This window comes from Phacochoerus africanus, chromosome 14 (assembly GCF_016906955.1).
Source record: "Phacochoerus africanus isolate WHEZ1 chromosome 14, ROS_Pafr_v1, whole genome shotgun sequence".
Classification (NCBI taxonomy): domain Eukaryota; kingdom Metazoa; phylum Chordata; class Mammalia; order Artiodactyla; family Suidae; genus Phacochoerus; species Phacochoerus africanus.
In genome coordinates, this window is record NC_062557.1 from 25,698,874 (window position 1) to 25,725,585 (window position 26,712).

At 42.1% G+C, this 26,712-nt stretch overlaps 1 protein-coding gene across 1 annotated transcript in view; it reads right to left on the reverse strand.

Annotated features, from left to right (window-relative positions):
• ZNF652 (zinc finger protein 652) overlaps positions 1-26,237 on the reverse strand; it is a 61,872-nt gene extending 35,635 nt beyond the window's left edge. The window contains exon 1 of the mRNA XM_047756874.1: positions 25,919-26,237. The gene's annotated coding sequence lies outside the window, so the exon portion shown is untranslated. The remainder of the gene's footprint in view (positions 1-25,918) is intronic.
• Positions 26,238-26,712: the final 475 nt, after the last annotated feature.

A 26,712-nucleotide genomic window follows, 5' to 3' on the forward strand; every position in this document is an offset into this window, starting at 1 on the left:
CAACTCTACTCGAGAGGGGGGCCTACGCTGGATGCTGGCAAATAAACCAATGGTTCCTCCCTCCCTTTGGGGAGGTACAGCTGAACACAGAGAAGAGGTTGATCCTGGGGTTTGGTGGTAACACCACCACACTGAGTTAACCTCATGAGACATCCAGGGTGTCACGGTTTGGAAATGATGGGACTCTGTTTGTTAAAACTGCTGCTTCTCAGACATGAGGTTTACTTGTGAACACCCAGACCACCTTCTTTCCTCCAAAAAGAGAAAGAGCTTTTTATGTATTTTATTATTTTGGGCATACTCTCAGCACAGCAGTGACAACACTGGATTCTTAACCGACTGAGCCACCAGGGAACTCTGCTTTTTATTTTTTCTGATTACAAGGAGAAATTTATAGGTCAAAAGGGTTTATCCACTAAGCATTTTCTGTCTAGTTCCTGCACTCCACTCTTTCTTCACGGGCTTTGACCCGCAAAGCACCAAGAGTCTAATACAAGGAGAAGATGTTTATTTAGTCCTTCAAAGAATTATTGTATTGGCACATATTTTTTACTGCTGTTAAGACCATCAGTCCCAAATTCAGAGACAGTATTTAGTTCTATCTCTTATACAGTGATTAAATAAGCTTTTGCTAGATATTCCTAAAATTCCTTTACAATGACAACCACGCCAAAAAATTATGTCCAATGGAGCTCCCGTCATGGCTCAGAGGAAACGAATCTGACTAGCATCCATGAGGATGCAGCTTTGATTCCTCACCTCGCTCAGTGGGTTAAGGATCCAGCATTGCCATGAGCTGTGGTGTAGGTCGAAGACGCAGCTCGGATCTGACATTGCTGAGGCTGCGGCAGAGGCCGGCAGTTGCAGCTCTGACTTGACCCCTAGCCTGGGAACTTTCATATGTCACGGGTGAGGCCCTAAAAAGACACACACACACAAAAAGATCAGCCCTCACTTTACCTTTCTTATCTCATTTCCCTCCATATCCCTCTACAAACCCTGTCAGGGTCTGTCTACTCAGTACTCCTCAGTGTTCCCTAAGTGTGACATATAAATTCTCATGTCAGTCACTCGTCTCATATCCTGACAGCCAAGAATGCCCTTATCTCTCTCCCTATCAACCGAATCTCACCCATCTGTCAATATTCAGTTCAAATACCACTTATACTTCCTGAAATTTCCCAGCACCTATCACTTTTCCTGTGTGTATTTCCACTCTACTACAACTGGCTTTATTACACTTACTTCATCCTGTATTATATAAAATGTATTTCTAAGTCCACATTGCCATTACCAGTGATTGATTTAGATCCCATGCCAGTGCCCAGGATTAAGTTTTGAGCAGTGAGATTTAGCTGGAAGTCAGCTGGGGGGTTGGGATTCTGAGAAAGATCTCCAAATTCTCAAGCATAGGAAAACACTAACCACCACCTTCTGCTGGATGTCGTCTGGCCTAAATATGATGCCTGGAACCATGGTACCCACCTTGCATTCAGGATGACGTCCTTGCCAAAGGACAAAGCAGACAAGTCCAAGACGGCAGAGCAGGAAAGTGGAAAGAATGTAGGTCCTTGATGACATCACTAAACCACAGATTTAAACTAATCCTAGACTGAAGCATCTTGTTCCTTGTTATGATAAATTTTCCTTATTTTCACATTACTTTGAATTGGATTTTCTCTCATTTGAAGTCCAAGGCATCCTAATTTATACAGTCATGTTTGAGATGCAAATTAGACATCTCAGCAGAGATGTCAAGTAATCAATTGGATAGAAGATGGGGAGACGTCAGGACTGGAGCTATACATTTAGCAGACAGAAAGAATTTAAATTTGAGGGCTAGAAAGACAGGACTACTAATGGAGTAAAGAAAGCTTTAAAGCACCCTAAGTGCTTTACCCTAAGGACAGAGGAGAAAAAACCAATATGGAAGAGAGAAGGAATTAACCCTGAGGTGAAAGGAAAACATTGAACTGCGATGGACAGAAGCCAAGAGATTAAAAAAATTATGTTCAAAAAGTATGTATACATGAATGTGTAACTTGGTCCCCATGCTGTACGGCAGAAAAATAAATAAATAAATAAAAATTGTTTTCAAGAAAGAACTGGTCAACTGTATCAAATGCTGCTAAACCATTGACTACCTACAACAGAGAAAATTTAGTGGCTGAATAATTCCTTAACACGAAGGCCCCCGTGTCCTTCCACAGCCTCCTTCTCTCTGGAAAAACTGCCCTCTTGAATTATTGATATAAGATTTCAGGAGTTCCCATCGTGGCGCAGTGGCTAATGAATCCAACTAGAAACCATGAGGTTGTGGGTTCGGTCCCTGCCCTTGCTCAGTGGGTGAACGATCCGGCGTTGCCGTGAGCTGTGGTGTAGGTCGCAGACACGGCTCGGATCCCGCGTTGCTGTGGCTCTGGCGTAGGCAGGTGGCTACAGCTCCGATTTAACCCCTAGCCTGGGAACCTCCAAATGCCGCGGGAGTGGCCCTAGAAATGGCAAAAAGACAAAAAAAAAAAAAAAAAGATTTCAGGGCGCAGGCTTGGGCTGAGTTCTGGAGCTACCACTCCCAGCATGGGACGTCTCAAGCAGTCAGACTGTCCTGAGAGGGGGAGGAATGAAAGCTGCAATAGGGCTCCAAATGGAAAAAGGGTTTGAGTCCGATTTTAACCACTAGGAGAAGAGTCCCCATCATAGAGCAGCAGAAACGAATCCAACTAAGAACCATGAGGTTGCAGGTTCGATCCCTGGCCTCCCTCAGTGGGTTAAGGATCTGGCATTGCCGTGAGCTGTGGTGTAGTTCGCAGGCTTGGATTTGGTGTGGCTGTGGCTGTGGTGTAGGCCAGTGGCAATAGCTCCGATTAGACGCTTAACCTGGGAACCTCCAAGTGCCATGGGTGCAGCTCGAAAAACACAAGAGACAAAAAAAAAAAAAAGACTGGGCAAGACCTGACTGTGTTTAAATGCTGTTGGGAAGGTATACCTTTTACCACAAAAAAAGCTTCATTACAAGAAAACATTTTGGGATTCATGACAGTAGGAGGTTATTAGTTCATAAAGCTTTAACACATTGTATATAGAAGAAAAGTTTGATGAAGCTACAATCTTAAACTCCATCTCTTTTCAGAACATGCCAACCAAAAGATTACCTATGACAATAAATGGTAATAGTAAATGAATTACTATTACCAATAAATGGTAATAGTAATTTCCTCTTGGTTATACTATAAAGATGATTCCAATATTTAAACACAAAGCACTAAACCATAAAAGCTCAGATATTTTTAAAGCTAAGGAAATCTATAACACAGCTATCTGAAACCATTTGGAATATCCTCCTATAACACTTTCAGTTTTTAATACATTCTTAAGTCTGAAGTATTTCCCCCCTTTGGTCTTATTGAAGAAATACGCTGTCTGGAGATAAGCATTCTATAAATTTGTGTACGATAACCACATAAGAAAATATTAAAATATTTTAATGTTCACTTCAGGAAATTCTAAAATTTAAAACCACTCCAAATTAAAATACAACCACTTCAAAGAAAAGGGGATAATATCAAAGTTAAGACCAAAACAGCTTTTGATGCAAACCACTGCATGTTGCAGAAACTGTAACCTAGTTTCATTTTGAATGTAGTGTTTGTTGCCCTTAAGGGATCTGCAACTTTCGAGCAAGATTTTTTCATTAAATGCCAGATAACAGGTAAAGCAAAGGAGGAAAAAAAAGTCAATACATCTTTATGCTATAACAACATCTCAACTCTTCAGTTTATGGGAAGAAAAGCTTCTCCTTACGAACACATACATACACAAACAAGCACACATATCCGTGTATCATACCGACAAACTTCTGTTATTGGTGACTTAACCCCCAAATTTTAACTCAAGGCTAAACTTTCAGCCTTTAATACATTCTTGTATTAAAGCAATTTAACAATCTGCTTGTGAGCAGCAAAAATCCCTCAGCATCATACAAAATTATTCTTGGCTATTTGCTCCCTGCCTTAACAACTGGTCAGTAATAACCTTGAGCAGAAAAAGGAAGATACTCAAATTATATAAAGGTTTCCCACATAAAGTTCTTAATTCCGTTCCCCAAAATACGGTTCTCTATATTGAACTATGAGTGACTGTGCATATTTCAGTAAGACAAAAATCCCAGGAGTTCCCGTCGTGGCGCAGTGGTTAACGAATCCATGAGGTTGTGGGTTCGATCCCTGGCCTTGCTCAGTGGGTTAAGGAGCCGGCGTTGCTGTGAGCTGTGGTATAGGTCACAGACGCGGCTCGGATCTGGTGTTGCTGTGGCTGTGGTGTAGGCCGGTGGCTACAGCTCCGATTAGACCGCTAGCCTGGGAACCTCCATATGCCTCAGGAGCGGCCCTAGAAAAGGTAAAAAAAGAAGAAAAAAAAATCCCAAACACCCACATTTCTGAGTGAATAACCTGTTTCAAGACACCATCTCCCCATAAGCCCCAGAGAAGTTACTTTGAGGGAATAAAATAAACTAATTAGTAACAACACACACTTCAGACATTTATATTTTAACTGCACTGGAATGTCTAAAAAGTGAGCCTGAGCAAAGGCACTGAGTCTAAGAGGAAGTGAACAGACTCCTGCCTTGCAGACAGATGAGTAGGTGGAGGAAACATTTATGTGGGGAAGATGATTTTTATAAGACGCTTTTCTTAATCTAAAGAAAACCACAGCTCTTCACAATATATGTGCTATAAATAGATGCAATCAGTCAAAAACCTGAATAAATAGTTCTCTGCCTGCTTGTTTTGTTTTTAAACAACTTTCGTCATAATCCAAATCCAACAAGTGATCAAAGTAACCAAGCCAAGGTGACCAAGCAGGCTACCCAGTTAAAGGCCTGGGGACATAGGACCAAGACTAATTTGCCTTCATCGTTTATACTGAAGAAGAGATTTTAATTACTAAGATGGATTTTTATTGCAACATCTTTAAATATACTTCCCTTACCAAAATCAAAGCGTTTTCAGATCAATGCAGAATTTCTATCACTTACTTTCAGCCCTACCTTTATGACATGTGGCTAGAGCAACCAAAGCGAGTTTAGGTCACAGAAACATTGCTCAAGTAATTGTTCCTTCCTTTCCCAGCTCCTCCCAGCCAAAAAAAAAAACCCATTTATCTAAGAGTTCCTGTCAAATAAGTATTCTCTTTCATAAACAGGAGAAACAAAGGCCCTCTGGCTAAAAGGTGAGAGAGACTCTGAAAGATTAAGAACTAGGTGAATATAAAAAACTGCTTTGCTTTTTTTCTCCCTTAGAATAAAAGCCAACAAGAGAATAGATGACTTCTTCTTCTTTTTTATTTTTAGAAGTGGGCTGCTGATAAAGAGGTAATCTGGATTTTCTACTATTTTTACAATGAACATGTATTATTTCTGTAATAAACAAAACAGCGAATCTTAAACTTAAAAACCAAATGAATCAAACCAATGTGTAAGATCACTGAAAATGAAGTCAGTCAGACAGAGAAGGACAGATATCATGTGATATCATTTAAGTGTGGAATTTCAAGAAAAAAAATGATACAATGAACTTATTTACCAAGCAGAAGCAGACTCACAGACTTCAAAAAACAAACTTATGGTTACCGCAGGGGAAAGGTGGTGAAGGGACAAATTCGGAGTTTGGGAATAACATATACACACTACTATATATAAAATAGACAATCCATAAGGACTTACTGTACAGCATATTCAGCTCTACTCAATATCCGGTAATAACCTATATGGGAAAAGAATCTGAAAAAGAATGGATACATGTCTATGGGAGTCAAGAATTCTACTAGTGAACCACCAACACCTCAATAAATGTATACGTATAACTGAGTCACTTTGCGGCATACCTGAAACTAACAAAACATTGTAAATCAACTATACTTCAAAACAAAAATTTTAAAAGTGTGATTATTTTTGAAGTTCCCGTTGTGGCTCAGTGGAAACGAACCCGGCTAGTATCCATGAAGATGTGGGTTCAATCCCTGGCCCTGCTCAGTGGGTTAAGGATCCGGTGTTGCTGTGAGCTGCAGTGTAGGTTGAAGGTGCAGCTCGGGTCTGATGTGACTGTGGCTGTGGCGTAGGCCAGCAGCTGTAGCTCCAATTCGACCCCTAGCCTGGGAACTTCCACATGCCGGTGTGACGCTAAAAAGCAAGAAAAAAAAAAGTGATTATTTTTAAAAAGCAAAAAAACATACATACTTCAAGTTATAAGATAAATAAGTATGCGGGATTAAGGTACAACATGATAAATATAATTAACACAGCTGTATATTATATATGAAAATTGTTAAGAGACTAAATCCTAAGAGGTATCATACATTTCTATTTCTTTAATTTTGTATCTATATGAGACGATGGAGATTCACTAAACTTCCCATTTCATGATACATTTAAGTTAAATCATTGTGCTGGACACCTTAGACTTATACAGTGCTGTATGTCAATTATATCTCAATAAAACTGGAAGAAAAAAAGATCATTCGGATGCAAGCATTGATGAAAGAAAGTTGGAAAAAAGTGCAAACATAATTTTTTTTTTTTTTTGGTCTTTTTGCTATTTCTTGGGCCGTTCCCGCAGCATATGGAGGTTCCCAGGCTAGGGGTCCAATCAGAGCTGTAGCCACCAGGCTACACCAGAGCCACAGCAACACGGGATCCGAGCCACGTCTGCAACCTACACCACAGCTCATGGCAACGCCGGATCATTCACCCACTGAGCAAGGGCAGGGACCAAACCCGCAACCTCATGGTTCCTAGTCGGATTCCTTAACCACTGCGCCACGACGGGAACTCCAACATAATTTAACTAAACATAAAAAAAACCCTTAAATTTGCACCAAGCCTCAGAATATCAGCAGACTTTTAGTAGCACTTAACTAATGTTTACTAAGCACCTGCCATGTGTAAGGTGCTACAGACATGACTATGAGCATGATACATACGATCCCTGGCCTCAGGAAGCGTGTGATATTGCTCATTAGTTTACAAACAGGGTGGCCACATACCCTACTTTGCTGGGCAAAGACCTGGTTTATACCTGTTTCTCCTGCAGTAATTATTAATAATGTCCCTCTCACATAGTTCCTCATCTGGACAATTAACCATATTGTTACCCTTTTATGCAAGGACAAATATACGATTGTTCCTACATGGCAAGAGGTTTGTAAAATTTATATCATTTCCAAGTTTTATCTTTTTGAGTTCATTTTACTCATTTTTATTATGCATTAAATTTTCTTAAATTATAAAAAATAACTTATTTTAGACCTTCACCTTATTCTGATATATACCTGTCATACATAAAATCAAAGATTCTTTTTTATTTTTATTTTTTGCTTTTTTGGGGACCACACTCGCGGCATATGAAAGTTCCCAGGCTAGGGGTCGATTCCAGAGCTGCAGCTGCTGGCCACAGCCACAGCCACATGGATACTAGCTGGGTTCACTACCACTGAGCCACAATGCCATGAAGCATTCCCAAAGGCTTGCTTTAATCAAGTAAGAGAAAATCAAAATCTGCTTTTATCACATCAAAATGCATACAAAGTAAATAAATGAATTTAAAAATTCGAAGATTATATAAGCCATGTAAGGACAAGTAGTTCTTTTAAAAATACTACTTCAGGGAGTTCCCTGCGGCGCAGCAGGTTAAAGATCCAGAGGTGTCACTGCAGTCGCCTGGGTCGCAGCTGTGGTACAGGTGCTGGCCCAGAACTTCCATGTGTCATGGGCATGGCCAAAAAATCAATTAATAAAGTACTATTTCAACATTCTAGCCTGTGTCTAGCTCAATACTGAGAACATACTGTGATCCAGATATTTCCCACTAAAAGGAAACAGGACAAGAAACAAGTAAGTCTGGAACATCTGTCTAAGTGGAAATCGAGGAAGCTATCAAAGATTACCAAGGTTGGTCACAAAGGCTCAGGAGCCAGCCTGATAAGCTCCTAAAAGACAAAAATAGGACAAGTGAATGGCAACAGGATTAATAACAGCAGTGGACTGAAACACATCAAATATGCTTAAATCCACTGCTCACCTTGAGAAGATGCTAAGAGAAGCAACTCATTCTTCTGAAATCAGATAAGTGAAGGGCAAGAATCAAGCATTTGGTCTGCCATTCCCACAGACTTGTACCTTAAGAAAACTAAATATTTGTTGAGGGAGGAATTTCTTTCTTTCCTTCTTTCTTTTTTTGTCTTTGGCCTTTTTAGGGCTGCACATGTGGCACATGGAGGTTCCCACGCTAGGGGTCCAATTGGAGCTGTTCCTGCCGGCTTACACCAGAGTCACAGCAATGCCAGATCCTTAACCCGCTGAGCGAGGCCAGGGATGGAACCCACAACCTCATGGTTCCTAGTCAGATTTGTTTCCACAAAGATGATCAGGGGCAAATAAACAGTACCAAATAAGAAACAACCAGCACTGCATGTCTGCTGGTACAATTAAACACCACCGACTATTAGTTTTGTCCCATATCCACAAGAAAAACGGAACCTTAATCTCATCAAGCCTGTAGATCTAAAAGCCAATTTACGGGAACTAAAAGGGACTGAGGAACATGTGAAATGATATCACATGGATACAATTAACACAATCCAGACTCTGGGAAAATACACAACAAAAGATGGATTCTTCAACAAAAACTGCAAGGAAAAGCAGAGAGAGAAGAAAGGAAGGAGAACCTATAGACTTAAAGAAACTTAACAGACATATTAACTAATCACTCTTCTTTGGACCTTATTTCAACATTCTAGCCTGTGTCCTCAATGTTGAAAAAACAAACTGAAAAACATTATGAGTCAGCTGGGAAGAATAGACACTTAATACCTGATGTCCAGAAAACTTTTCAGTACAATAATGGCATTGTCTTTAAAAAAAAAAAAAAAAGAATTGTCATTATATAAATACTAAGATGTGATGTCTCAAATTGCTTCAAAGTAACTGGAGGGAGGGGAATATAGTGAGGGTGAGTGTAGATGAAATAAGATGAGCCATGTACTAATAACTGTGGAAACTGGGAGAGGGGTATATCAGGTTCATTATACTTTCCCCCCTTTTCTGTGTTTGAGAATTTCTGTAACATCAAAGGGTTTTGAAAGACCAAAAATGATAATTTAGAAACAGACAGGACACTATAACCTGACAACAATGGGGAAAAAATGCTTTATAACAAAACTACAATTACCTCTAACCTTTTGATATGAGCTATGATAAGAACAGTGGTCTGAAGCATTTCACTGTATAACAATCAGATGTTAAACACAGGCCACAGCAACAGTTCTCACTGTTAAATTAAAAAAAAAAAAAAAAAACTACCTTCTTCCTTCCCTGGTTCACTCCTCCATCCTGAGTCAGCAAATATAAAAATATCATTCTTTGTTCTAAGCTGCACATTTTACTGATTCTAAAGAAAGTAATATACTTTCCCTCAGTTCTAGGATGCTACTGATTTTAAGTTCTCATTTTATGGTCAAGCCTGTGGAAGATCCAAATGCAGAAGCTATAGTCTCTGACTGAGGATTCAAACCTCATGTTCATTTACCCCAGTATCTAGTGAACCAATAGTCCTGTTTTTAAAAACTGCCTGCCCTTCTTGTTCCAGCTGCTAACATGACCTCCCAATTCAGGCCCATTGCCTCCTACACAGATTTTAAGTCATTCTGCCTCCCTCTTTTCAACCCCTTTACCAATTTACACAGAGATCTTCGAAACTACATTTTTCTAAAGAATTTGGATCATGTAACTCCCTAGCTACAAAACCTTTATTGGTTTCAAGAGCTTTGGGATAAAGTTCAACTCCTTAGCAAAGCATTCAAAAGCCCTCCACCCTCTGAGCCCAAGCGACTTTCAGTCTTGGCTCCCAGTCTTCCCTTCCCACCTAAAATCCTCATGCCATTTCTCAAACACACTTTGATTTTTTTTCACCTCTAAACCTTTGATTATATCATTCTTTCCTTCTACCTAGAACATCATTATCCCCCCATATGATTATAAAATCCTATCCATCTTTCAAGATCCAGCTCAAAAGTGAAGCTTTTCTTGACCACTATTTTTTGTTTCCTAGAATACTGAGGATTTTTTTTTTTTTTTTTTGGTCTTTTTAGGGCCACAGGCATGGCACATGGAGGTTCCCAGGCTCGGGGCTGAATCAGAGCAGTAGCTGCCAGCCTATGCCACAGCCACAGCAACACTAAGATCTGAGGTGCATCTGCAACCTATACCACAGTTCACGGTGACACTGGATCCTTAACCCACTGAGCAAGGCCAGTGATGGAACCCCCATTCTCAAGGATACCAGTCGGATTCATTACCACTAAGCCACAACGGGAACTCCAGGAGGATTTTTTTTTTCCCTTAAAAAAAAAAAAAAAGGGTAAGCTGGAGTTCCTGCTGTGGCACAGTGGAAATGAGTCTGATTGGGAGCCATGGGGTTTTGGGTTTGATCCCCAGCCTCGCTCAGTGGGTTAAGGATCCGGCATTGCCATGAGCTGTGGTGTAGGTCGCAGATGTGGCTCGGATCTGATGTTGCTGCGGCTGTGGTGTAGGCTGGTGGCTGTAGCTCCAATTGGACCCCTGGCCTGGGAACCTCTGTGTGCCGCAGGTACGGCCCTGACAAAAATGTGTAAGCTAATGGAAGGAATACTCCAGAGTTCCATTTAAGCTGGGAGGAAAATGATTTTTAAAAAATCCATATCTACATGATGTTTCCAATTTCTTCCTCCTTTTTCCTCCCCCTCTTTTTCCATAAACTAAACTGCTTCAAGGAATGATTCAAATGAGCACAGTGAGTCTGTATGCCATAGTTTGCCTCAGGAGGGATTCTTTGCATCAGCAAGTTCGGAGTGAAAGGTACTCAGGTACTACCCCATCTCTGGTGGTAATTCTGCCTCAAGACCAGGACCTTTTTCTTCTTCAAGAACCGCTTAGTACTTATATTCTCTCAGAGCCACACACTGCAAGACAGTAACCATATGGTGTAAGTTAATTTTTCTTAACTTACATCATAGCCCCGTGGAGGGTGGGGCTATGCCCACGGCACATGGAAGTTCCTGGGCCAGGGATCAAATCGCAACACAGCAGTGACCTGAGCTGCTGCAGTGACAACGCCGGATCCTTAACCCACTGTGCCACAGGCGAACTCCGTAAGTTAACTTTCTAGTAAACAAAAGATGGCTATCTTCCAAGCGCTCCTGGAGACAAGGACTTGTAACTGTACCGAAAAGGGTACCCCTGTGCAAGAGCTACATTCACTGATGGCATCAGTCATGTTTATGTATAGTCACAAAAAGGGTGGGAGAAAAAGATCTTCGATCTACCTAAAATGGCCTTGGGCAGAGTGTCTGTGAACATCAAAAGATGATCTTCTAAGATAATAATGTCAAAGATAACATAAATTTGTCTAAACAAATACAGAGACCCAGATACATTACATATGGTACACACATACGTACAATGCATGACTAAAACTAATCTATGAACAGATACTGATGCTTATTTAAGCAGGGTTTAAAAGCTTGATTTAGGATGTATCCAAATAAAAAAGGATGTTAACTGAAAAACTAGTGAAATCTGACTTAAATATGGAATTAAACTGGTAGTAATGTACCAGTGCTGGTTTCTTAGTTTAAGACTTTAACAATGAGGTGGTAAATGGGTACACTCTGTGCAACTTTTCTTGAAAATCGAAAATTAAACACAAATAATTATAGTCTCATTAATTAAAAGATTTTCTTTGAGAAGTTCCCGTCGTGGCTCAGTGGTTAATGAATCCACCTAGGAACCATGAGGTTGCGGGTTCGATCCCTGGCCTCGCTCAATGGGTTAGGGATCCGGTGTTGCAGTGAGCTATGGCATGGGTCACAGACATGGCTTGAATCTGGCATTGCTGTGGCTGTGGTGTAGGCTGGCGGCTTCAGCTCCGATTAGACCCCTAGCCTGGGAACCTCCATATGCCGCGGGTGTAGCCCTAGAAAGAAAGAAAGAAAAAAAAAAAAGATTTTCTTTGAATTAAAGAAGCAAGTTGCTTTATTAGCTCTTCTCAAAAGTGAGTTTTTATTTTAAAAACTGACTTTTTTTTTTTTTTTCCTTTTTACAGCTGCACCCATGGCATATGGAGGTTCCCAAGCAAGGGGTCGAATCAGAGCCTCAGTGCAATGCCAGATTTGAGCCAAATCTGCGACCTATGCCGCAGCTTGTGGCAATGCTAGATCCTTAACTCATGGACACTATGTTGGGTTCTCTGCTGAGCCACAATGGAAACCACAAAACTGACTTTTTTTTTTTTTTTTTTTGTTCTTCAGGGCTGCACCCACGGCCTATGGAGGTTCTCAGGCTAGGGGTCAAATCAGAGCTTTAGCCGCTGGCCTACACCACAGCCTTAGCAACGCCAGATCCCAGCTGCATCTATGACCTACATCACAGTTCACAGCAGTGCTGGATCCTTAACCCACTGAGAGAGGCCAGGGATCGAACCCGCAACCTCATGGTTCCTAGTCAGATTTGTTTCCACTGAGCCATGACAGGAACTCCGACTTTTTTTTTTTTTAACTTTGATTTCTTATTTATTTTTTCCTTCTTTTTTTTTCCTTTTTTTCTTTTTAGGGCTGTTCCCAGGCTAGGGGTTGAATTGGAGCTGCAGCTGCCGGCCTATACCACAGCCACAGCAATGCCAGATCTTAACCCACTGAGCAAGGCCAGGGATCAAACCCATGTCCCCACGGATACCAGTCGGGTTTGTTACCACTGAGCCATGACGGGAACTCCCAAGGGCATTCATTATAGCACTATTTAATATAACAAAACTTAAAACATAAATAATGGAGTTCAAAGGAATCTAACTAGCATCCATGAGCATGCAGGTTCGATCCCTGACCTCACTCTGTGGGGCGGAGATCTGGTGATGCCGTGAGCTACAGTGTAGGTCACAAACATGGCTTGGATCCTGCCTTGTGGCTGTGGTGTAGGCCGGCAGCTACAGCTCCAATTTGGCCCCTAGCCTGGGAACTTCCATATGCCACTGGTGTGACCCTAAAAAGCAAAACCAACCAACCAACAAACATAAATAATGGTACACACAGACACTGGCATACTACAATAGCTACGAAAATTAAGAGATAGATTTATATTAACTGACACAGAAATATGTCCACATGTGAAAAATAAAAGACTAAAGAACATGTGGGAATGAAATTATGCAATCTCATTATGTAAAACTATGTGCATACAATTATGCATATATATGCTTATATCCAGAGATATCTCAGGATAGGGGTAAGGGTAGGGCAGAGGATATTTTACTTTTTTCTTTATTATTTCTCTGTAATCCTTAAATAATTTTGGATAAATACGTATAATTTTTTAGAAAAATGATAAGCTATTCACAATGCTATATAGAAACAATTTCACACTCAAATAGATATTAAAGTATCCAAATATGTGATTTCTGAAAAAGTGATCCCCTATTCATGACTGAAAATTGAACTTACTATAAATTATAACCCTAGAAAGCTAATAAATAATGATAAAAACATCAAATATGGAGTTCCCGTCGTGGCGCAGTGGTTAACGAATCCGACTAGGAACCATGAGGTTGCGGGTTCGGTCCCTGCCCTTGCTCAGTGGGTTAACGATCCAGCGTTGCCGTGAGCTGTGGTGTAGGTTGCAGACGCGGCTCGGATCCCGCGTTGCTGTGGCTCTGGCGTAGGCCGGTGGCTACAGCTCCGATTCAACCCCTAGCCTGGGAACCTCCATATGCCGCGAGAGCGGCCCAAGAAATAGCAACAACAACAACAACAACAACAAAAAAGACAAAAAGAGAAAAAAAAAACATCAAATATTAGTCAAAAGATCCTAGGTTGTCAATGTTAACGCATTAGCTATATAATTTTAGCTTACAGACATGACACATGTCACAATACTATTATGCTTGGCTGGAGCTAAACTATAGCTATAAATATCAAGTTATTTCATATGCATTCTATACATAATTATGTATAATGCTTATAGTGTTGGTACTTTAGCTGAGATCAGTCAATAGATTTTTTTTGCACAAGCAACACAAATCTGTAGTCTTGCCAAGGATTTATTTTTCCATACTAATGAACTGGGGAGCTGCAAGAGAACTTATATCACATTCAATATTCTCTATTATAAGAGAGATGAGGAAAGGGGCTCAAAAAAGTTAAATGGTTCCTTGTAAGGTCAACAGCTAGTTGATGGCAGAGTTGGGCCTACCACCCAGATTCTGGCCTCAAAAAATTATTCCTATATACCTATTAGGATGGCTAAAATAAAAAATATCAACAATATCAAGTGTTAGCAAAGACGCAGAATGAATGGGACTTTCATGTATTACTGGTGGAGATGCAAAAGAGCATACTCTCTCTGGAAGACATTGTGGTATTTTCATATACAATTAAACATATACACCATACAATCGAGCAATCCTACTCCTAGGTATTTACTCTAGAGAAATGACAACTTATATTCACCCCAAACCGGAATAATCCAAATGTCCTTCAACTGGTGAATGAATAAACAATCTGCAATACATCACAGTGTGCCACAGTGGAATATTACTTGGCAATAAAAACAAAGTGTCAATATACACAAAAACCTGGATGAATCTCAAAGGCATTATGTCCAGTGAAAGAAGCAAGTCTCAAAAGGTTACATACTGAATGATCCCATTTATACAGAATTCTCCAAAAAAGATGAAACTAGGTGGACAACAGATCAATGGTTGCAGGATTGGAGGATAGGAAAGGATATGAACACAAAAGGATTGCAGGAAGGAGTTTTGAGGTGATAGAACTGTTCTGTATCCTGACTGTGGTGGTGGTTACATGAATCTATACAGGCACCGATACAAAAAGAACTGTATACAGAGCAAAATGTCAATTTTACTGGACATTAATTTAAAAATTAAAACAAACGACTCAGTCTCTGGTTTCTAAAAGCCAGAAAGATTTACGGATTTTAAAATTCAATTTTAAAATGAAATTTTCAATTAGCAAAATAAAATGACTTCATGGGTTTTTCCTTACAAAATCTCAATGCCAAGAAAAGAATACATTCAACTTGACAAGTTACATAATCTCACTTTGTCTTCATCTCCCTGTTGGTAACATGGGGATGATAATACCGACCTCGAAGCGTTATATGAGGACTGAATGGCAGATATGGTAGATAAGTAAATAAATAAAAATAAGAGATTTATTCACAGTATACATAACTTTAGACACAGGAATGAAGGACAACTCCAACCAAGTAACTTTTTTTTTTTTTGTCTTTGTTGTTGTTGTTGTTGTTGTTGTTATTTCTTGGGCCGCTCTCGCGGCATATGGAGGTTCCCAGGCTAGGGGTCGAATCGGAGCTGTAGCCACCGGCCTACGCCAGAGCCACAGCAACGCAGGATCCGAGCCGCGTCTGCAACCTACACCACAGCTCACGGCAACGCTGGATTGTTAACCCACTGAGCAAGGGCAGGGACCGAACCCGCAACCTCATGGTTCCTAGTCGGATTCGTTAACTACTGCGCCACGACGGGAACTCCCCAAGTAACTTTTAAGTTCTGTCCTTCTGAAGAACCAGGTTCCGATGACTGCTTTGCTGATTGAGCTGTCTGAAATACAGTCCAAGCCCAGAGTCTGCTTTCCACAGAAGTGAAAATTTCACTGAGTCCTTCATGTATTTTTATTCTGTAACTACACAAGGAAATTGCTGTTGAAACCAGGCTCTGTCTTAAAGAAGGTTATGCTCCAGAGTTTATTTTAAAAATCTCTTTGTATATATTCACTAATCCTCTCGATTCTACCTGACTTAATGAATAAACAGGTAGTGAGAGAAAGAGAGAATGTGTTAAGCAATAGTAGCTGCCCTACATCCTGGAAGAAAATAGCTTAAATGCTAAGCAAAATGAGGATCCGCCTTAACTCTTCAGGAGTTACAGGTCTTTAAGAAGCACCCCTGTATATGGAGTAAGGAAGGTCATAAATACGATGATTTTCTTCACCACACACACATTTCCTAGCGTGCTCTTTCAAACCCATACCTCTAAGCACAGCTTTTAATTTTACCACGCCCCACCCCCTTTTAAACCAGTAAGCATTTGCTTAGCATCTACTTCGAGAAAATACTTTGTCAAGCTCTATTTAGGGCAGTGATTTTCAAACTGCCCATTCCAACTCAGTGTTTACAAATGAAATAGAATGAAAGAGCAGACTGCCTTACAGATAGGAAGAGTAAGGCCTCAAGAAGGTTTTGTTTCAGGGCTGGCTGGGGGTATATGCATGTGAGTGAATACAAGTGGGCACGCATACACGGCTTCTTATTGTGGATCATGGACCAAATGTTGGAGGAACAGGGCTATAGGGAATCAAATAAATAACAATTCTAGATTTAGAACAATCCAACCCTGCAACAGTTGGCTTCTAGGACATGTGTTTTAGTACCTACTGCGCCACCTGACCTTAGAGGCATAAGTCATTTTTAAAGAAAAAGAATCTAAGTTGCCATCTGAGGTGAGGAAAAGGCTGAGGAGAGACTGAATGGCAAGACAAACTATCTTTTGGGTCTTGTTACAATTCCTCAAAAGCTGGAATGGATGCAGAAGTGTATATGTTCTTTACTACAACCTGACAGGAGGAAACTGGCCACTTGAAATTAGCTAATTTTCCCACCATAAATGTATTTTCCAAATCTAGTTTGAACATCTTCTCACTTGGCGATAATAAGTTTTTTTTTTTTAACTTACCATATTATACAAGATTTAAACACATTTTATGTCAAGCAATTAAATTTCTTTTAGGAGTTCCCGTCGTGGCGCAGTGGTTAACGAATCCGACTAGGAACCATGAGGTTGCGGGTTCGGTCCCTGCCCTTGCTCAGTGGGTTAACGATCCGGCGTTGCCGTGAGCTGTGGTGTAGGTCGCAGACACGGCTCGGATCCCCCGTTGCTGTGGCTCTGGCATAGGCCAGTGGCTACAGCTCCGATTCGACCCCTAGCCTGGGAACCTCCATATACCGCGGGAGCGGCCCAAAGAAATAGCAAAAAGACAAAAAAAAAAATAAATAAATAAATAAATAAATATTTTCTTTTAGAGCAGAGCAAGATACACATCAGGATCAAAAAAGTAAAAAATGTATCTGTGTTTGAAAAATAATTATACCCCTAGGAGTTCCCGTCGTGGCGCAGTGGTTAACGAATCCGACTAGGAACCATGAGGTTTCGGGTTCGATCCCTGCCCTTACTCAGTGGGTTAACAATCCGGCGTTGCTGTGACCTTTGGTGTAGGTCTAAGATGCGGCTCAGATCCCAAATTGCTGTGACTGGCGTAGGCTGGCGGCTACAGCTCCGATTCGACCCCTAGCCTGGGAACTTCCATGTGCTGCGAGAGCAGCCCAAGAAATGGCAAAAAGACAAAAAGACAAAAAAAAAAAAATTATACCCCTAAAAGTCTTTGTTGTATAATATATTTACAAAGACTTTGACTCTTTGGAATAACCTTTTATTTATTTTTATTTTATTATTATTATATCTTTTGTCTTTTTAGGGCCACACCCATGGCATATGGAGGTTCCCTGGTCTAACTGGAGCTACAGCTGCCAGCCTGTGCCACGGCCACAACACCACCAGATCTGAGCTGCGTCTGTGACCTACACTACAGCTCACGGCAAAACCAGGATCCAGAACCCACTGAGCGAGGCCAGGGATCGAACCTGCAACCTCATGGTTCCTAGTCAGATTTATTTCCACTGCACCATGGCGAGAACTCCTGGAATAACCTTTTAGATAATGGCTATAATTCCAAAATAATCTGGCTTTATCCACTAAAAGATACAAATAGCCAATTAAAAAAAAAAAAAGACGGGGAGTTCCCTTCCTGGCTCAGTGGTAACGAACCCGACTACTATCCATGAGGATTCGGGTTTGATCCCAGGCCCAGATCAGTGGGTTATGGATTCGGCATTGCTGTGAGCTGTAGTGTAGGTCGAAGACGCGGCTCGGATCCCATGTTGCTATGGCTGTGGTATAGGCTGGCAGCTACTGCTCTGATTCAACTCCTAGCCTGGGAACTTCCTTCCATTTGCCCCACCTGAGGCCCTAAAAAAAGGAAGGAAAAAAAAAGATTTGTTGACCAAAACCAGTCTTTATATTTAAAACCTTATTCCTATTTAGAAAATTACCTAGCTTATTTCTTCTCTAGACTACATAAACGCAGTAGTATGAGTTTCATGTGCTAAATCTAACAAAGTCAAGGCTAAAATTGCTACCTGCCTAGGAGCATCAGTTTAGTGAGGCTGCATTACAGCCGGGTTTCTCAGCACAGCTGACATTTTAGACCAGCAAATTCTTGGTTGTGGGGGCCATCCTGTGCACTGCAGGATGCTTAGCAGCATCCTTGGCCTCTACCCACCAAATACCAGTAGTTCACCCTAAGCCCCACTGGTGATAAATGTCTCCAGACATTGCCAAATGACCCCTGGAGGCAAAACTGCCCTTGGCTGGGAACCACTGCTTTGCAGGTTTACACATTAATCATTATTCCCATGTTTGGGTAAGAGAGGAGGAAATGATATTACTGTAATTAAAGCAAAAAATCTGATCAAACACTGTTTTCAATAGAAATGATGATATCCCAGGAGTTGTTAAAGTGCATAGGTACATGGAGTTACACTCCACCAACCAAGCAGTTGACAGGTCTACCAAATTTCAAAATATTCAAGACAAGGTTAACTATATCTAGGTAAGTCTTTCATGTTGCTACTTGTTCAAAACTTTGGGTTTCCGAAACATTTAAACACATGGCAGTTATAAAAACTGTATTAAGTAAAAATTTTTAATAATTAGCAAAGCAGGAAGGATTATGATTTCAGTATTGTGAAATGACAGTAAAAGAAACTTAGTTACACAAACAAATATTTCACAAGTTGTGATTATTTTAGAGACATTTTCCATCATATTTAACCTTTCTTTAAGGATAAAAGAATACCAGGTTTGCTCTTAATATTGAGAACTCTCTTAATACTGTAAAAGTCCAAGCTAGATCTTTGAGAATGCACTTAAAAAAAAAAAGGTTTGAAATTGTTTTGCTCAACCAAATATTTCAATATTTAATTTGAAACAGGCCACTGTAATTTTCCTATAGATCAGTTGGGGATATTAATTATTTATTTTTTGGCTGCACCCATGGCATGTGGAAATTCCGGGGCCAGGAACTGAACCTGTGCCACAGCAGTGACAACGCTGGATCCTTAACCCACTGCACCATGAAGGAACTCCTGGGGATACTTTTTAAATTAAACTGTTTAGTAGGCATATACTCACATGGATCAAAAAGTTTAAGTATGGAAGAGAATATAGTGAATCGAGCAGCATTACTCAAGATCTGGGAGTTTTCGCTGTGGCACAACAGGATCGGTAGCATCTCTGGAGTGCTAGGACACAGGTTCTATCCCTGGCCCGGCACAGTGGGTTAAAAGGATCCAGCGTTCCTGCGGCTGCCGCACAGGTTGCAACTGCTGCTTGGATCTGATCCCTGGCCTGGGAACTCCATATGTCATGAGGCTGCCAAAAAAGAAAGGAAAAAAATCAAAAAGCAATCCAAATGTCCATCTATGGTAGAATGGAGAAATAAATTATAATATAGGCACACAATGGAATGTTATGTGAGACTAAACTAATGGTGAATCTTATAAGCCATACACAAATAAGTAATACTTTATGACACACATATAGCTTAGAGATTTCCCACAGCAATATAGTTTCTTCATTCTTTTTTGTAGCTATGTAAAATGTATTGCATGAATATACCCTAAGTTCTTTATCCAACTGTATACTGATGGACATTTAGGTTTTTTCCAAACTTTGGCTGAGTTAATTTAAATGATGTTATATGCCTGGTATGCCCAAAAGAAAACTGTGGGGCTCTCTACAAGGAGTATCTTTCAGGCAAGGTAATGTCAGTCTCCAGCTCCTGGTGTATTAATACAGGAAAAGTCCCTGGGCATCTGGGTCACAGTCTTAAGAGGAACTGGGAAAAAATACAGATTTATCCACAAAACTGAGATCATAAACAGTCTCCTCACCGCCCCCTCAAAAAACAAAACAAAGCAACACTTCACCAACGCTCACAGGCCTCTGATACTACTCTAGATATAATAAAATGATACATTCAAAAGGGTGAAAACAATTCACAAGGGCCTAGTTTTAGATAATAAATTTCATTTTATAGGTCACGCAGTGTCACTGAGAAGTGATGTTCCACTGAAATCCCCCAAACTGAACAATATGTGTTAAAGACTATACCCTTCACCAGCATTAAAGACAAAAAGAAATCACCCAACACTGCATATCTTAGTGAGATCCAGAGTCACAACCCTCTGAGGCCATATGATGGTAAAGATCAAGAAGTCAGGCTACGGAGTCATTCTCTGCATTATTTCCATTTCCGTTCTCTTGCAACAATCCCTTCTCACCACACACGGACTGGTCTGTCTATCAAGAAACTAACAGAGGTAACTAGCTATCTGCTAAGCTGTTTGACTCTAGTAAACTAGGGAAAAAAAATTTTTTTAAAGCACTCCCCTCTGAAGAAAAAGTTTACTTAGAAAAATGTACTGCAGTTGAGAAAAATATATATATATAACTCAATCATCCAAATTTTACTTGTGTAATCACTCTGGGCTCACACAGCATTAGTGCTGTGTTGTTATTAAACATTTTGGCCAAAGTTAAGTTTTTTCAAGTGTTCTGCAAAATCAAAGGAGAGTCTAAGATCATTATTTGCCAATCTTTCTTTATCAGCAATCCAATACTAGTGACTGACTCCACTGATGGGCAGACCCATAAGTGGCTCAATAATAAAAGAAAACAAGGCTTAGCAGATTCCCTTGAGGTAAATCCTAATGCATTACTGATGTATGTGTCTATCTTATCTGAAAAGTCTCTAGCTAACCTGTGGGTTCACGGGCTTATCACGGTGATATTCTGCAAAAATGACAGAATAACCTAATTCTAGAAAACCGAAGAAATCCCATTTTTAAAGCTCTATGCACTGAATAGAAGTGTATACATCGCCTTGAATCTACTTTTCAAAGTAACCAATCTTTTTTTCAGGCCATGCTGGTAGCATACAGAAGTTTTGAGGCTGGGGATCGAACTCACACCACAACAGCGATCCAAGCCAAGCAGTGACAGTGTCAGATCTTTAACCTGCTGAGCCACCAGGGAACTCCCAAAGTAACCAATCTCTTAAGCTAGGTTTAAAAAAGGAAAAATATGTCATATTTTACCATAAAACTGCCTTTTCGACTAAAAACACGACTAGAAACTACATACACACTCTAAAGGTAAAGGCCTAAAGTGGACAGCTGATTAAAATTTGACAGGTAAAGGGACTTTATTCTTCTTTCCTTCACCCAATAAAGCAAAAAATGCCTAAAGCACTCAAACCTACAGCCCTAATAATAGTTTATGATCAAAACCTCAAAAAAGCAAGAGGAATTCTTTAAGGAAAAAAATGTCCATAAAGTGTTTTCAAAAATCAGAGATAACTGCTGTATAAACAAACAGATGAACTAAAATAAGCATCTGATGTCCTCACTGATTCCACCAAGCACTTTATGGCTTGCATTAACCATGAAAATTTATACAAGGCTTTGCACGTGATTCCACTCTGGACACAGAACTCATTGAGCTATGTTAATGTCCTAAAACACCCTTTTCACCACAAAAGCTCTGAATAGGCTTAAAACAGGCCCAGTCTGTGGATAGCACTGTAGAATTTGGAGCTAAGTTTTATTGTCTCCACCAAGTTCAGCCGACCATCCAGCAACAAATCAAAGTTCCAACAAGCACGGTGCACCTGCAAGACTTAGGTATGCTCCAAGTCAAATATTTGCAATTTTTTCATCCCAAGTCTGCACAAATGAAAGTATGCAGATCACAGTGCCAGAGCTCTAAATCCTGTAAGCCACAATAATCCGTAGTTTTACCCCCACATCGTTCGTGTCCTACCACTTATTGTGTCCTTAACGTGTACATGCACCAGGAACTGTTCTAGAAGTGCACAGATATTATCTCTAACACTCATAACAAATCCCATTCTGCTGATGAGGAAACTGGGGTCAAGGTGCCGTGTCCAATGCCATAAAGCCAAGGGAGCTTTATTCAAACCTAGTTCTGCCTGGCTCCAAAGACCACTCTCCCTGATCCTCCTTCAGCTAAAGTTGCTGACTGCAATACCAGCTCACCTTTACCAAAGTAAATTCAAGAGCTGACTATCTGAAATGATGACAATAGATGAGAAAAATATCATACCTAAAACTGCAGCACAAGATTCAGGAGCTCCCAGCAAGGAAACACAGTCACCTCCTTTAGCTTAACTAGTTCCAAAGGCTATGTTTCAAAACACAAGAAAATCCACACTTGGGTTTTTTTGGTTATTGGCTGTCTCTCCAGTGACTTTTTAAAACAAGGGAAATGAAACTCAAGGGTATAGTCACATTTTGGGTGCAATTTTCTAAAACTGAGGAAAGGGTAATTTTTAACAACAGTTCACTGTTACAATTTACTTCTTCGATAGGCTTCAGACATTCAAAAAACAAAATCACATCAGCGGCATTACTAATCAATTTTTTTCTACAGACTTGAAAAGTATTTTCTTACCACGCTACAAGATTACTTCCCATACTTAGAGCAGAAATGGAAACAGCTCTGAGTGTCACGAATCAGATCTTGAGGTCACAGTTGCAGAAAGTAGGTGCTGTTTCCCTTGAGGAGGAGCTGCTGCTCTGAAACCTCCTAAGGGAAGGGTGTCTGAAGACGGGTGTCTGAAGAAGAGCGCCGAAAAAACTAAAGCAAGCTATTTGTATTAATGAGAGGGAGCTGCTGGCACCACTACTCCTTAAGTGTTTCACTGCTGTGCAATTGTTTTCCAGCTTCCAAGCTCTGAATCTGGCAGAGAGAATGCTGTTCTCGCAGTCTTACAAGTTATATGATCGGCTGCTTTGCGACGTGTGGGTGTTTAACTAGGTAGGTGACTGGTGAGAAGAGGTTCTGTGATATGAAATTAAGGAAGCGCACTGCCCCTTGAGATTTTAATGGTTTGTCACTCTACCACACTGACAACAAAAAAGTAACATATTTGCAACTTTGAAACAGTTTGGGTTTAGGACAGGCAAATAATTTCTGACAGTAAAACTTTAGGCATGACAGGAACAAAAAAATATAACCTGTAACATAAACCACTTCAATCATGTTTATTAGATACTAAAAATGCAATATTTGCAATCTCTGTGTGCTTTCAAACTTCACAGGGTACAATGCATAATTAGTAAAATAAATGCTATTCTTCAGCGCATGAAACAGATTCTATGCAAGATTCCAAGGTTCCCTTGTCTTCCAAAAAGCTGTTAATATCATAAATCCCTTAGCTTCTCAGAACCCAACCACTACCAAAAAAAAAAAAAAAAAGAAAAGAAGAAGAAGGTCCCAAAAGATTCTTTAAGTGAAAAATACTGTCAGAATCATAAGCTCCCAGAGAGCTGGGGACCTGCTTCTTCTATGTCACTGCCCATCACAACACTATCACACACCGTCTCTTGATTGAACTATGACCAAAAGGCTGAGTGCAGAGTGATTTAAACAAGAAAAGCTGGTATTTAGCCCCTGCTTGTTTTAGAATGGTGCAATAGTCATGCCTAGTTCTAGACTTTAAACATGGAGATCGAATTCCCTAATTATAATTAAAACCCTTCCATTACAACAAAATTTTAAAGTGGATAATTCTGATGGTAACATCACCTTGAATAAAGACATGAAATCACATTTCATAAAGTTGGAAAATCCTCACAGAGCAGGTGCTCTACTACCAGCCTGATAAAGCCTTCTTTTTAAGAGATCAGATCAACCTCAAACAACACATAAGGATTCCAGATAGGCATCATAAAACAGACCACTGACTTTGCTGCTGAAATGTGCTACATTTTAGAAGACAGCACAAGGAACATACATTATCAACTGGTCGAATTTAGACAGGTTATTTTGACTCCGGTTTTAACTTTTTCTGAAACTCTCAAATACATCTCTTTACAGGAAGACAGGGACATGATGATACCTTACTAACTCACTGCAATCAAAGAACAAAACACAAGGATACATGTACAATCTACTTTGTTGCTTATCCCTCAGGAGGAAAATAATGACAGCTCTTAAGAGAGAAACAAAACAAAGCAAAACACAAAACTCACATTCCTTTCACTTTTGCATAATATAGATCTTAACCTGAGGTCCCAAGGCCAGGCTGAAGATGACTCTAAATGTATCCACAACTGTGTACTGTCTATTTTACTGAGAAGAGGGCCCTAATGCCTTCCATGACCCCAAAGACTGGTTAAGAACCACTGAAGTAGACATTTCCAGGATCCCTAAGACTCAGCAAACATTTTAAACAAAATTAAAGGCAGTATGCATTGGCATACATGTGCACAGTCCTGCTACAAACATCCAAGATGCCTGCCAGCCCTATCCCAGCACTGCTCACCACTTTCAAATCAGCCCTAGACGGGAACATCACCTGCATTCAGCGCACACACTCACATGCCAGCTACAGCAGCATTTCCTTCCGTAAGCATACACATGTTGTCAACAAAGCATGTGCTAGTTGCCATTCCCAGAACAATACGGACCTGGCCATCTCTGGGAAAAAATACACAGACATTCTTCTCAAAATATCAAGCTGTATTATTGACTATGCCTTCATTACAACAAAATCAATGAAATCCCCACACACCATCTGTACCTAATTACCTGGGGGGAAAAAAGCATCACTCAGGTATTAGAGGGTCCACGGGAGATGCCTATAAGGGAAACACTGATGCTTGAATACGGGGACAAGCTGGGGACAATCAAAGACAGACTCACGCAGCAACATCCTGAGAACATGGTTGTGGAAAGCACCCTTCTCCAAAGGCAAAAAGCACATTCCTTTGATTGGCACAAGCCATTCCTGACAATGGATCCGAGATGACAGGGGCTGTGTGGCAATCAGGAAGAGTGTGTGTGTGTGTGTGTGTGTGTGTGTGTGTGTGTGTGTGTGTGTTATGGGGGAGGGATATGCTAGATGTGATGAAAGACTGCCCCTCTTCAAGAAGAGCATATGGGATCTTAAATCGTGAAGACAGTCTAAAGGGGTGAGGCAGGGGCATTTATCATGTCTACAGGAGACATGCTTCACAATGAACATGTTCTGTGCAGATGTAACGGGGAGGGGGGTGTCACTACCTTCAGTGGCTCCCATCTAAGAATCTTAAGTAGAGCCTGATTGGAGGGGAGGAGGAGGTGGGGGTGGAGAAAGGTCTGCATTACCCTCTGGGTGAGTGCTGGGCGGGTGTACACACTAGATGCATTTTATCTCGGGCAGCACAATACTCCCAGGGGTTGGTGGCTTGGGCGCAGCCGCAGGGCAGGGGAGGCAGTGGGTGCAAGCCACCAGCTGCAGGGCAGGAGAATGTTCGCAGGAGGACCGGTGCAAATCTCCCCTCAGCCCGCTAACCCGTGCAACCTCAGCCTCCCCTCGGGCCTCGGGGCGAGCGGACTCTGCAAAACTAGAGCCCAGCCCGGGTCTGGAAAAGAAGGGGCGAAGGGACAGAAGCGGGCGCCCCCGGCCCAAGGCTCGGGGCCAGAAGAGCGCAGCGCCCCGGGCCTCCCCGCCGGATGGGGGCTGCTCCGGCCTAGTGCACGCAGCTACCTCGGCGAAGGGTTAACCCGGCGCCCAGAGCCCGGGTCGGCTCGGCGGGCGGCGTTGAGGAAGGGCTGCTGCCGGGGGCGCAGCCGCGACTGTGGCGTGTGCGTGGGGGGCAGGGGCCCCTACTCACCCGGGCCGGCCGCCTCCGCCTCCGCCGCCCCGACCGCCGCCTCGGCGGTCCATCCCTGCGGCGGGGGGCCTGTAGCCGCGGCGCTCGAGTAACAACCGCCGGCCGGGCCGGCCCCTCCCCCCTGCCCAACGTCTGTCCTCAGGGCCGCTCCGCAGACCCGGCCTCGGCCGCCGCTGCCGCCGCCGCCGCCGCCGCAGCGCTACGTGGCCGCCGCTCCGACGTCTCGCGACTCCCTTCCGAGCGCGCGAGGGCGAGCGGGGCCAGCGGGGCGGGCGGCGCGCGGGGAGGGAGACAGGGGAGGGGGTGTGCGTGTGTGGTTGTGTGTGCGGAGAGGGGGGCAGGGAGGGAGGGCGAGCAGCGGCGAGAGCGCGCGCGCGCCCGCGGCCCCTTCCCTCGCCGGCCCCCCCGCCCAACAGGGAGCCCGACACCTCCCTCCGCCCGCCCCCCTGGCATCTCGGCCACTGGGCGCGGCGGCGCGCATGCGCAGCCCTCGGGGCCGGCCCCTGGCGCACCTTTTCTCCCTCCTGCCACATTGTGAGCGCTCCGCCGCCCACATAACCGCCGACTCCCGCTCCACCCCAGCCTCCCCCACTCCGCCCACTCCCGAGCGCCCAGGTAAAGGCGTGAAGTGCGCGTGCGCAAAACACGCCTTGGGTTCTGGGGGCGTGGTTGCTGAAAGGAAGCCAAAACGCAGAGGTGGGAGGGAGCTTTGGGCTGGGGGAGTGGGGTTCCACGAAGTAGGGGGCGGCTTGGTATAAGGGAAAGTGGAGAAAGGGGGCCAGAGTAGAGACGTA